The 12,858-nt window shown below is 40.0% G+C and overlaps 1 long non-coding RNA gene across 1 annotated transcript in view; it reads right to left on the bottom strand.

Annotated features, from left to right (window-relative positions):
• Positions 1-1,058: 1,058 nt before the first annotated feature.
• LOC143413109 (uncharacterized) overlaps positions 1,059-12,858 on the bottom strand; it is a 29,594-nt gene continuing 17,794 nt past the window's right edge. The window contains exons 2-3 of the long non-coding RNA XR_013093689.1: positions 1,403-1,476; positions 1,059-1,289 (exon numbers count right to left, since the gene is read on the bottom strand). This is a non-coding gene — a long non-coding RNA (uncharacterized LOC143413109). The remainder of the gene's footprint in view (positions 1,290-1,402; positions 1,477-12,858) is intronic.

Below are 12,858 nucleotides of genomic sequence, written 5' to 3'. Positions count from 1 at the left end.
CCAGCCCTAACTATATGCCTTATCAAAAAAGGAAAATTTAAGCCTGTTCTTAGAATTAGAGAAGGTGTCTGTGTCCTGAATCCAGAGAGGGAGTTAATTCCACGGAAAGGGGGCCTGAATGCTGCAGGCTCTGCCTCCCATTCTAGTTATAAATATCCTAGGAACTACAAGTATACCAGCAGTCTGAGAGCAAGGTGCTCTATTGAGGTGATACTATGGTACTATGAGGTCTTCAAGATAACATGGGGCCCTATTATTCACCATATCACCATATTTTCACAGATTACATGTAATAGTAATCAGTAATCGGTCTGACCAACCCGCCTTATTTCTGTTTCAAAGAGGACAAATGACCCCAAGTGGTCGCAGTGTCTTCAAAGCAACCATTTATAGTTTATTGCTATAACCAAAATAACATAGAAGTTAATTTTCAGAAACTTTGCTACAAGTCTTCACTGAAGGCTGTGAAACACAAAGAAATTCTCAAACTAGAAAAGGCATGAGGCATTTGTATGGAATGTAAATCATAATGAAAGTTGACACTGATGATAGGAGTGTACACTGAGGTGTGTGTTCATCCCACCCCAATATATCTGTGAGCATTTGCACAGCTGATTGAGCAATATTATTATCAACCTGCTTGCATATGGATAGACACATACCACAGCCATAGTCACCTATGTTATTAACCTCCACTCCCAACAGACACTCTTTGGAAGGAATGCGAAGGAATGCCTCCAAAGATTTCTGTCTCTCAAGACCTGACAGACCGTGTAAATACACCAGACAGGCTAGAGGGTTCAGCTCTTCGGCGACATCTAAATAAAAGGCTGCTACTGCAGATCGCATAGCAGCTGAAGGAGTCTAAATAGGTATTCATCATCCTATCTCAGGTGTACAGCATACAACACTTGCTTGCTTGACTTTGTGCACAGAAATATGATGAATTGATTGACTGTAATCTGTGTCCCACATGAGCACACAGTCAACTTGCAAGCCTGGAAAAGTTTACCTGCCTTGAATAAAGGTAGCATATTATATTAACATGATATCAGCATTTCAGTTTTATATACAATGATTATTGCCAATTCAGGTGTGATTCTGGGTTACATGTATTACATAAATACACTTACTCAAACAACATGAATTGAAACTTTTTAGCATTTAGCTGTATCTGCAAAGCCCTTCTCGTTTTTATTCTCCTCTGCTTGTCTTTTATTACTGCCCGTTTAACCAGGGTGCTTGTCCAACATTACGTGTAGAAAATCACGAACACGTTGGCTGCCCTGCTGGGAGAGAGAGAGCATACAGTCTATATCGGCCAGAGTGACAGAGTTATGACTGATGAATGGGTTCCAAGAACTCACTCGTGTTTACCTGTAATATCACTGCTCAGAATTACCTCATTCAGGCGACTTAAAGCGTTGTGAGAGAGAGAGACGTGGCACTCAGGGAATTCAAAACCGCTGGGGAATTCTGAAACAGCAAAAAAGGCGAACGAGTCTGAAAACTTTCTATCAGGATTGACAGGTGATTCTGTACATGCAGTTTTACAGTGGAGGAAACAAATATTTCAACTTCCAGCTGAATTTGGAAGTTTGCTCACTTTCAAAGAAATCAACAGTCTCTCATTTTTATGGTAGTTTCATTTTGAGTCAAGTCGAAGCTCCAGCTCCCTCCACAGATTTCCTTGCACCTTGTGGGCACTGCAAGATTTCAATCATACTAGTGTGTTACCAACAATGTTCTTGGTGACTGTGGACTCCTTTGCCTTCAGATCATTAATAAGCTCCTGTGTAGTTTTAGGCTGATCCATCATACTCAGCAGGGGATCAATAATAGTAATAACAATCATTTTTAATGTTTATTTTAGTTTTTTTCACTTGACTAACGTTCATTCTCTGATTGGTTTGAACAGCTGCTGTCATCGCTGGGGTGAAAAATAACTAGTGATCCCAACATGCCAGAGTCAGATTTAAAGGTTTAAACAATTTGATCTTCTGTCATAATTAGGGGTGCAACGATACACAAAATTCACGGTTCGGTTCAGTTCGATACTTTGGTGTCACGGTTCGATATTTTTTCGATACAAAAAAAATGTTCATGCCTTTTTAATTTGTCATTTATTAAAATTATAAATATATATTTTAACTCAAAAGTACAGTTTTTAAATTTAACCCTAACCCTTGTGCGCGTTTTTTATTTTGACAGCGAATGCGCACCTGCTGACCACTTATGTGCAGCCCTGGTTATTTAGCTCGTCATATTGCAGCCACAGAAATTCTTTTGTCCATGAAACCATAAAGCTGCACTTTCTTTTTGCCTTATAGTCTGATTTGTCATAACTTCTCCGTTTTGTGGTAAGCTTTTCTTTGGCTGTCACTTCTTCACCCTGACCTGTCTTATTTGGCTCAGCAGAACTAAAATATATGTCCTGCTGCTTTTACACAGGCACTCACATAACGCTCAGCGATTCTCTGCGCGATCAACCTCTCACATGTTTAAGCTTGCTTCGGGAGATTTCACTTGTCATGTTTGCGTAGTAAGCTAACGATTAATAAGACAATGTCAGAGGAATTGGTGCACAAATTATCATCACTCACAGATCAGTGCTGTCGCTCTCTATACACAGTTCGCGCGATTGCAAAGTGAAAGCAAAAAAACAAGCGCAAATTCAAACGCGATTTCAATATGTCACATATTGACAGTGGCTCACCGATGCCAATGACATAATTACCCAGCTACATTTCCGAAAGAATGCAAAAGCACTGACATATATTTTTCCTTCCTACAATAGCCCGACGGGCAGGGCAGAGATAGATTTTGGCACCCGACTGGAAAAATCGCTAGCCCCAGGACGTCGGGCTAGCGATTTTGCGAGCCCTGTATCTGATTGAGGAATCACTCATCTTTGGAAAAGAGTTTATTACAGAGAAATGGCTCTTTCCAAAATAAAAGCTATACTATCCGCTTCTTCTGGACTATATTCTCAGCAGCATATTAAACATATCAGGTCCCCATAAGGAGAATCATGTGCTAACGGCTGTCTAAATGACTCGGGTAAAGTTTGTAGCATGCTTGCTTGTTGTTTTTGTCTTTGCACTAGGATGATGTCGGCGTAAATGTGCAGTCATATTCGTTGTGTTCCCACTAGTGCTTTCAGGTTAATCTCATTGAAATGACCTTAACGCCACAACACGGCAAATCTCCGTTAACGAGCTACCCCTGATCGCCCCGTGCATGGGGCTAGACGGCCAACACGTTAACGAGCTAACTGCGCTAACACACTAGCTCCCACCCATGTAATTAAGCATCGCGTGGCACATCCAACATACTGTTTTACTTTAGTCCATGACGCGCTTACCTTCAGGGTCATACGTCACATGAAAACCAAAATAATTCTAAACGCCAGATCTGAATGAGGGTGGGGGAGGTCCATGTTGCAAGGAGAGCTTAACTTCTGTCTCGCTAGCTTGCCCTGCGCTCTTCCTTCTGATGATGCTGTCTGTGTGGAGCACTCAGTGGATCTGCGCTCGACAGTGCAGCCTAGGCGGAGTAGTCGAACGCAGATTCACTGAGCGCTCAACACAGACAGCATCGTCAGAAGGAAAGTTGATAAAATAAATTACAAATGTTGTATTGTTCGATACATATGCGTACCGAACCGAAAGCACTGTATCGAACGGTTCAATATCGATACGAATATCGTTGCACCCCTAGTCATAATTACAATGACAACATCATTGCTCTTACTGACTGCTGACCTCTAAACTGCAGCTGACCTGTAATGGTATGCTTGTTTGCTTTATGATGTCCGTGCCATTCTGTCACTGGTCAAAATGGGAAAGAGAGAACCAAAAGCAGGAGTGAAGCAAAAAAAAAAAAGTGTTTTTTAATTAGAGTATACTGTAACTTAATAACAACACAATTTTTCATTTCTGCCCTTTGTGCATTCAGTTTGTGGCTGCTAATATCGGAAATAACAAATGAAACTCGCCAGTTGAACCAAACCAAATTGCTAAGGCACTCCAAATCTTTGTTGTTTTTTTTGTTTTGTTTTGTTTACTTGTTTGTTTGTTTGTGCTTGGCAGTGTCCATAGAAAAGCATTCAAGCAATGATCCCCTAGGACTTAAACATATATACCAGGTATATAAGGTATAAGCAGTGAAAGCAATTTGTGTTAATTATTTCACAAAATCAGTTTTGAATGTATCGGCTAGTCAAAGGAGCTTGAAAAGAAAAGCGTCTGGACTTCTTTAAGTTACTTGAAGACGTTTCACCTCTCATCCGAGAAGCTTCTTCAGTTCTAAGGTCAAATGGTGGGGAGCCACTTCACAAGCGCATGGCACAACACAGAAGAGCCACCTCCACAGGACAAGACTCAGCAGTCCATCTGCATCTTAAGGATAAAGGACACTCTTTCGAGGATGCCAATGTTCACATTTTGGACAGAGAGGACAGATGGTTTGACAGAGGAGTGAAAGAAGCCATCTATGTCCACTGTGAGCGACCATCTTTGAACAGAGGCGGTGGTTTACGACACCAACTCTCTGCCATCTATAATCCAGTTTTGAGTTCCCTCCCCAGACGCCTTAACGCTCTCCTCACATCCTGGGCCATCTGACCTCAGGAAATCACATGTTAAGGTGGGGCCAGGTTTCACAATGAGCTCACCTGAAACTCTGGCTGATTGGGACCCACACCCAGTTTCACACCTTGGCTCAGGCGATTAGAGGATCATCAGGGGGTCCTTTTGTCCCTCTGTGGGGGGAAACTCCCACTAGGTTTAAATCTGGGACTCCCCACTATTTGACCTTAGAACTGAAGAAGCTTCTCGGATGAGAGGTGAAACGTCTTCAAGTAACTTAAAGAAGTCCAGACGCTTTTCTTTGCAAGCTCCTTTGACTACGATGACCTGGATGACTGAGAACCTTCACAGACAAATATATCGGCTAATATATCTAATTTGAAAACCACATAATTTAATACTAAATTGCCAACGACAGTTCATGGTGAGTTTGGTTTTTTATAGATGCCAAACCTGGAGGGCATAACAAAGCTTTTCTGCAGCCTGACAGTAATTTTTACTAGGGCAAAGGTTGTGGCTAGTCCAGGCTAGTGCCTTTAATCACTAGTACACAAAACTTAAATCATCTCTAATCTTTATACCTCTTCTTCTGAGGGGTGATCTAAATATGGCTGGAAACTTATGGGAAATTGATACGCCTCTGCTACAGTACAGAAGTTTTTGTTCAAGGCCCTTACACTCGGAGTACTCTGCTAAGAAAACAACATGAAATTCTGACTTTTTCAAATGAGAATTGTTCGTGTCACTTATAAACACACCCAAAGTGTTGCTTTTTACTAGAAATCCATAGGAAATTTATGAATAGAGAAAGATAGGCATTGTCCTGCCACTGCCCTTGAAGAAACCAAGACTAAAATGTGTAATCCTAGCAGATCATGTTTTCATCAACTTTTTCAAAAGTAGCAAATGTATGGTAGGAAAAAAACAACAACTTTTTGAACCATATTCTGGAATACAGATTAATTGCAGTTTTTATTATAATTATTATATAAATCTTTGATAAAGTTTGATAAGGTTTATCCTGTTGCTATATGCTCAAGCTGCTGGGAGACTTCTCATGAGGCCCTTCACATCTACTGTCCTCTTTTCAGTCACAATGTTTATATGAATAAATCCAGGATGGCAGGATGTGATGTGAGACTAGGCAGCAGAATGACTTTGCTGAAGCCAAAGGATCCTGATCCCAGATGCTTCTGACAAAAATGGCCTTAACTGATGCCCCAGGAGTGACATTGGGCTGGGTGTCCTGGGGTTATTTAATGGATATAGCTGAAAAAGTGAAACAGTTCAAAATACTTCTCAATATACTCTTAAAGATAGAATACTTTCTTTTTTTTTTAATTTTCTGGGTCTATGCATGCATGTGCAGGTGTGTCCTTGTGTACAAAGTGCAAATAAGATGATAAGTGATCCATTCTGAAGCAGAGCCAGGACTCCTTCCTGTGACGTAACAGCTAATGACAGTAAATGAGTCTAAGTTCTTTGACGGGCAGATCAGTGGCTCTCAGAGGAAGAGAGACCGTGTTTCACTCTAAGTGCTGTGTTGTTATTTCTGAAGTAAATGGAGTTTGTTATCACAGCTTGGCCTCCCCCTTGCTCCCCCTCCTTCACTTTGCCGAGCGACAGACCAAAACTCCTGCTGCGTTTCTCATGCTAGACACCCCATGCCGGCACACACAAACATGGGGTATACGTGTTCTTATGTAAAGGATGCTCACAATCCTGCAGCAACATATGCATGCATATAAATAAAATAAATTCAGGTAAAGTGAATGTGTTTGAGATATGAAGAGCCCATGGCGTGCGACTCGCCTTCCACCGCCATGACTATGCTTACATGCAGCTTATCTGATCTGCTTATCACTTTGGCAGACAAGAAAACACACACACACACACACACACACACACACACACACACACACACACACACACACACACACACACACACACACACACACACACACACACACACTCCCTCTCTCTTTTGCTCTCTTTTTGGTATGTACTAATGTAACTAGTATTTTGGCAGGTGTTCCCCAGTTTTCTTAATCGAGATGAGATAATCTTCCTTTTGAGGACCCCCCCACCACACACACACACACACACAGACACACAATGTGGGAAAATAACCAACAGCATTTGCTTAAGCACCCTTCTGATGTTAAGCTTAATGACGAGTTATTGAACAGTTATAAATACAAGCAACTGTTTAACCGTCTGAAAGCCATCTTGCTGGAGAGTATTTTTATTTTACATATTTTAAGTGACTGATGATAACTGAGGCGTGTTCAGCCTTCCATACTTGACTGTCTTTGGAACATATCTGCCTTAAAAGAAAACAATAACATCAACCAGCCGAGCAGGTGAGTCACTGAGTGTCGTGCGTCACTTTGTAGTTTGGTTTTCACCCTCCGAACCAACATTATACAAAGGAATGTCTCACTCTGCATACCAGCCTGAGCCTACATACGCAAAGAGGAGGCAGGAAATACTGGTGTGATGTTTGTATGTGGACATGGCAACTGTAGTGGGGCAGGAGATCCATCATCCTACGCATGCAGAGACATGGCTCTGAAACACTGCTCAGGCGCTTCAGCTGAATGCTGATGTAGCTTTTCCCCCAGTAACAGTTGATAAGGACATTGCTTTTCTCAGCTTGTAAAAGGCAACATTTTCTTTTTCCTGGTATTTTCAATTAATGGAACCAGTTAGGAGCCTCATGCTTACACATCTCATCTGGTTTGTGAATGTAGTTACTAGATGGAAACCTTGTCAGACTGAGGTGGTTTAAGTTTAAAAGGGAGAACGCAACGATCAACACAGTGTTGCTGTGAAGATTCGTATTGGTCCTCTCTTGATCAGAATTTGAAAATTAAACAAATTATAAACTCAAATGTTCTGTAACACTGAGTGTCAACAAAGATCGCCTGATGTGGAAGAATGTTTTTTTTTATTAGCTTGTTTATCACATGCCATGTGCAGTGTTGGGTGTAACACATTACATTGTCCTCATATTACATTGTTCTGTAAAGCAGTAATGTAATGCTGTACTAAACTGAGCAATCACGCATCAGTTACAGTTTTGTTATTACTCAGTTATTACATACTATCTCTTGCCTCACTTACAAGGTTTGAATAATCTTATCTCAAAGACCTGATAGTTCTAAGTCACCTGAATAAAGCACTATGTTCTCAACTGCTGGTTTACTTGTGGTTCCTAGTGTATTTAACATTAGAATGAGAGGCAGCGCCTTCAGCTTTCAGGCCTCTCCTCTGTGAAATCAGCTCTGGCTCTAGATTTGGGAGAGAGATGCTATGTCTACCTTTAAGATTAGGCTTAAAACTTCTCTTTTTGATAAAGCATACAGTTAGGGCTGGATCAGGTGACCCTGAATCTTCCCTTATTTATGCTGCAATAGGCCTCGCAGCAGTGGGCTCCCCGTAATGCACTGAGTTTTTCTTCTTCAACTCTTCTTCTTCTGTGTTTATACATCATTTTGGCATTTAGTTATTTTTAGTCAGTGTCTTTTAGTCTTTCATAGTGTCTTTGGTTCTGTCTACCTTTCCCTCACCCTGAACCAGTTGCGGCAGATGGCTGGTCCTATCTGAACCCCCTGCTGGAGGTTTCTTCCTGTCAAAAGGGAGTTTTTCCTTCCAACTCTCACCAAGAGCATGCTCTTAAAGGGTCATCTAATTGTTTGACTTTTCTTGCATATTATCTTTTTTCTAACCTTTAACCTTTTTTTTTACAGTTTAGCAAAACTCAATATTTGTTGTCCACTTTTGTAATCCTTTTTAATTAAACAATAGTCAAACATTAGCTTTGAAAACTCAAAGACATGTCGCACAAAACATGAAAAAATAAAGCAACTGATTGCCTAATCGAATTGAGTACTGCTGAATTTAACAGCTGAAGTGCATTTCTTTAGTTGGACAGTATTTTCTTGGCTTCCACCACTAACATAATAATGTTTGGTTAACATTCATATTCAAAACAATGACCATCAAAAATTTCTTGTAGTCCAGTTGTTAAAACATTAACTTTTTAATACAACAAAAGCAAAAAAAACATGAAAAACATGATAATTGGCTCTGATGCAGTGATTCAGACTCTGAGTCTCAATCTCAAGTTGTAAAATGTAAATATAAAGAGGAGGGATAGTGTGGACAAAGTTTGTTGAAGACTGAGCTGAAAGGCAGAAGAAGAAGAGGAATAAGAAAACAAAGTGAACTAATGCTAGAATTCAAAACCTCACTTTGAGGTTCATGTTAAATTTCTTTCCATTGTGTTACAACTGCTGTCATAATGTTGTATCATATGCAGATTTAAGTGTGCAGGCGCCTTTCCGTCATTGGTGGATCCAGGGGACAGTTCATGCGGATTGGCTAACAACATGGAGACAATGTATTTGATGACGCAGCCTTCGCTCACCGGTGGATTGATCCTCTGCGCAGCTCAGCTACTGTTACTTGTTTGATGTTACTTGCTTTATACTGGAGTATGTAGGGGTGGACTGCCTTTTTGCTTCATTATAGTTTTCTCCTGTTTTTCTTAGTTGGGGAGGTAAGTTGTTATCTTTTGGTTTAACTCTGTTCAGTAGGTAAGTTTGTTAAATCCCCGAGATAGGCTCCCTTTTTGTTTGTTGTTTTGGCATTAGGTCCACCCTGAAGTTGTAATGAGTTCTTCTTTTTGTGTCAAATCACCTTAGGAATCAACTCATTGTAAATAAATCATTATTAAATGCAATCAGTTGTGTGATGTGCTGCTTGTAGTCTAACGAGGATGGATCTCCCTTGTGTTATGGCCTGGCCACTCGCAGATGGGACGTAACAATTGTGAAAGTTTTAAATTTCAGCCAAAACCTTTGCTGACATACTTAAACCACCAGCCTTATATTTAAATAAAGTTATTAGTTGAATAAGACAGCTGTCAAATTTGGCGTAGAATGTCTTGGACATGCTCTGCATGAACATCGTTGATGGTGTAGTACACCTTTACTGAAAAAGAGCAAGTTGACAATACAGCAAAGTGTAAGGGTTACTTCAAGGTTTGACCTGCCAGCATCTTTGCTATGATGACTTCTCTTTGGTTTAACCAGCTCGTGTCGCTTACCTAACTACTCCTGGCCATTTTCATCAGTTCTAAAATGTTCTTTAACTCCTTTACCTTAAAACTGTAAAAGAAAAAAAAATCAAATACTTTAGAATAACACTGTCTATGGTTTAAAAATTTAGCAGTCTGTCTCAGCTACTGTGGAGAACTAGGTCGGTTAGCAAACCAGAAAGTGGCTGTGTTAGCTTATTAGCTATTAGCTTATTAGCTGTTAGCTGCCACTAAAGGAGAATTGCTTTTTTGAAATTTCACTAAAGTGGTTTGGAAAAAAGAAAAATTTAAAGAACATTTGAATATTTACTTTGATACAAACAATGTTGGCAACGTTCAACAGTGATGAATGCAGAGCCATTAGAGGTGGGTAGATCGATTCAAATATCGAAAGCATTGATAACAACGCTAGTATTGGTATTGGATCAATACTAGTGTGACACATTTGATACTTTGTTTCTATCCTATCTAAGTTCAGTATGTACCTGACTGAAATATGTGAAATTATTATTTTTTTTCAAAATGCATAAAAAGCATTTTCATTTAGTGGTCGTTAAAATGTGTTTGCAAATGTCTGATGATTCATGTCATAAATCATGATACACTGCCCTCCCCTACATAAGCTGCTTTTATAGAATAAAAGTATCAGTATTGATACTGGTATCGTCAATACTGGCCCTATATGTACTTGATTCTATCCATACCAAAATCTGCAGTATTGCACATAACTGAGAGCCACCTATTATTTCTGGACTTTCAAAGAGTCTTCAGTGGCTAAAAACACAATGAAAACTATTTGTTAAACTTTGTGCACGATGTAAGTGCAAAAACTGGTCAACAACTACATTTTGATTTCTAAGAATCTAAATTATATGAGAATAAAGACTTACAGCTTTTATGTTTGGGGTCAAATTGACACAAGGCATCAAAACCTTCCAAAGACGATTGCCATGTAATTAAATTGAATAAGTAAAATTCAATGATATTTTTAGGTATTAGGCACTTACTATGCAAAATAGCTGAAGTTGATCGAAAATAATAAGTTGAAGTAACTCAAATGGAAGAAAATGTTAGATGAACTTAAGCTATTTGAATTAAAAAAATCAAAATCAAATCAAAATGTATTTATATAGCACATTTAAAAACAACAATGTCGATCAAAGTGCTTCACAAATTAGGAAATAAATAAGATAAGACAAATTTACCAAACAGCAACACAAGACAAGACAATCTTAGAAGCCAACCAAATGATAGTCAAACTAGACTGTTTCTTAAAAAGGACGTTTTGGAAGTTTTTTCTTACAAAGCAAGTCATAATATTAGTACAATAATTCACTAAAAAAATCAAAAGGCATCTATTACACACACACATCATAAGAGGTCCAGTCCAATGACTTGATGACTCTTGATGGCTACAGCTCTTTTAATCCTTGTTTAATCCAGTTTAAATAAACTTCATAATTCTTCCATAGTCGGATATTAGCAAGATAGTTAAGACAGTGACACATGGAAATTGACACGATAATGTGAATTTGCTGATGTTGTTTGTTTTTAATAAAGACAGACCTGAAGCAAAGACCAGGCTTAGGAGAAACCAGGTGGTCCTTGAATTCAGATGCTGCATGAAAAGACAGAGATTTTTGATGTGCTGTTTTTGCACAAATCCCTACAGGATTAAAACATGATCTGTATACTGTGATGCATAGAGATAGGGTTCCACTACATGGGGTATGCACCTGACCGAGGCCGTGCTGATGAACTGAGTGAGTGCTCACACCTGGGACACACGCTCAGGTGAATTTGGAGAGACTGTCAATCACAGTCTCCGTTGCCCCACAGCAGCAATCTGCCAGTTTAAATTTACTGCCCTGTTTAGTTTAAAACCTGATCTTAGTTCTTAGATCTGTCCTATATAAACATGCAACCACCTATTCTACACTCTAATATGCGGACACAGACACACAGGCATGCACAAACGTGCACACACACTCAGATTATCTTGGATGTTTATACAGAACAATTCAAGCACAGATCTGATAAGACTTATCTGATCCAAGAGAACAGCTCATTAAATCAAGTGTAAGAAATTCTCACGCACCTGTGTACTGCGTCGAGAATGTATTTGCTCTTTACTAGAGAAATACTGTAGCATGTTTATCTCTTTGTTTTCCAAATGACATAGCAAACATATTTTTTGTGCCCTTTCACCACCACATTCCTCACCCTGACATTTTGTCTTACACGGGATTCCATTAATTCTCAAATGTCAGTGAAATGGCAACAGTAACAGATTGCACAGTACAAGTTCAAGTTCAAGTTCAACTTTATTGTCACTTCAACCATATACAGTTTAAAAATACACAGTGAGGCGAAACAACGTTCCTCCAGGAACCAAGGTGCTACAAGACAAGTTAGTGCAAAAAAAATATATATATATAATATATCTAGTAATAATATTGTACAAAAGAGCATTTACAGGTTGGTGTGTGCGATGGTTTGGTGGTGTAGGTCAGTGTGTTTGCGCTTTGTGTTGGTTAGTCAGTCCAGTCTCAATGTTTTGAGGTATTTGAGTTAAGCTGAGTGATAATGTTAGTGTATGTGTGTGTGTGCGTGTTTATCAGTCAGTCCCTTTTTGCTGAGGAGACGGATGGCTTGTGGAAAAAAGCTGTTGCACAGTCTGGATGTGCGTGCCCGAATGCTTCGGTACCTTTTTCCAGATGGCAGGAGTGTAAAGAGTGTGTGAGAGGGGTGTGTCCGATCAGCCACAATGCTGGTGGCTTTGCGAATGCAGCGTGTGGTGTAGATGTCCTCAATAGAGGGTAGAGAGACCCCGATGATCTTCTCTGCTGTTCCCACTATCCGCTGTAGGGTCTTGCGGTCTGATATGGCACAGCTCCCAAACCAGACAGTGATGCAGCCGCTCAGGATGCTCTCAATAGTTCCTCTATAGAAGGTGGTCAGGATCGGTGGTGGAAGCCGGGCCTTTCTCAGTCTTCTCAGAAAGAAGAGACGCTGTTGGGCTTTCTTGTGCAGGGAGCTGGTGTTGAGGGACCAGCCGAGGTCCTTCTCCAGGTGTACACCCAGGAATTTGGTGCTGTCAACGATCTCCACAGAGGAGCCGTTGATGCTCAGCGGTGAGTGGTCGCCTCGTGTCCTCCTAAAGTC

Source organism: Maylandia zebra, linkage group LG17 (genome assembly GCF_041146795.1).
Source record: "Maylandia zebra isolate NMK-2024a linkage group LG17, Mzebra_GT3a, whole genome shotgun sequence".
NCBI classification, from domain to species: Eukaryota; Metazoa; Chordata; class Actinopteri; order Cichliformes; family Cichlidae; genus Maylandia; species Maylandia zebra.
The sequence above is the reverse complement of the archived record's forward strand: the minus strand, read 5'-3'. Positions and strand labels throughout refer to the sequence as shown.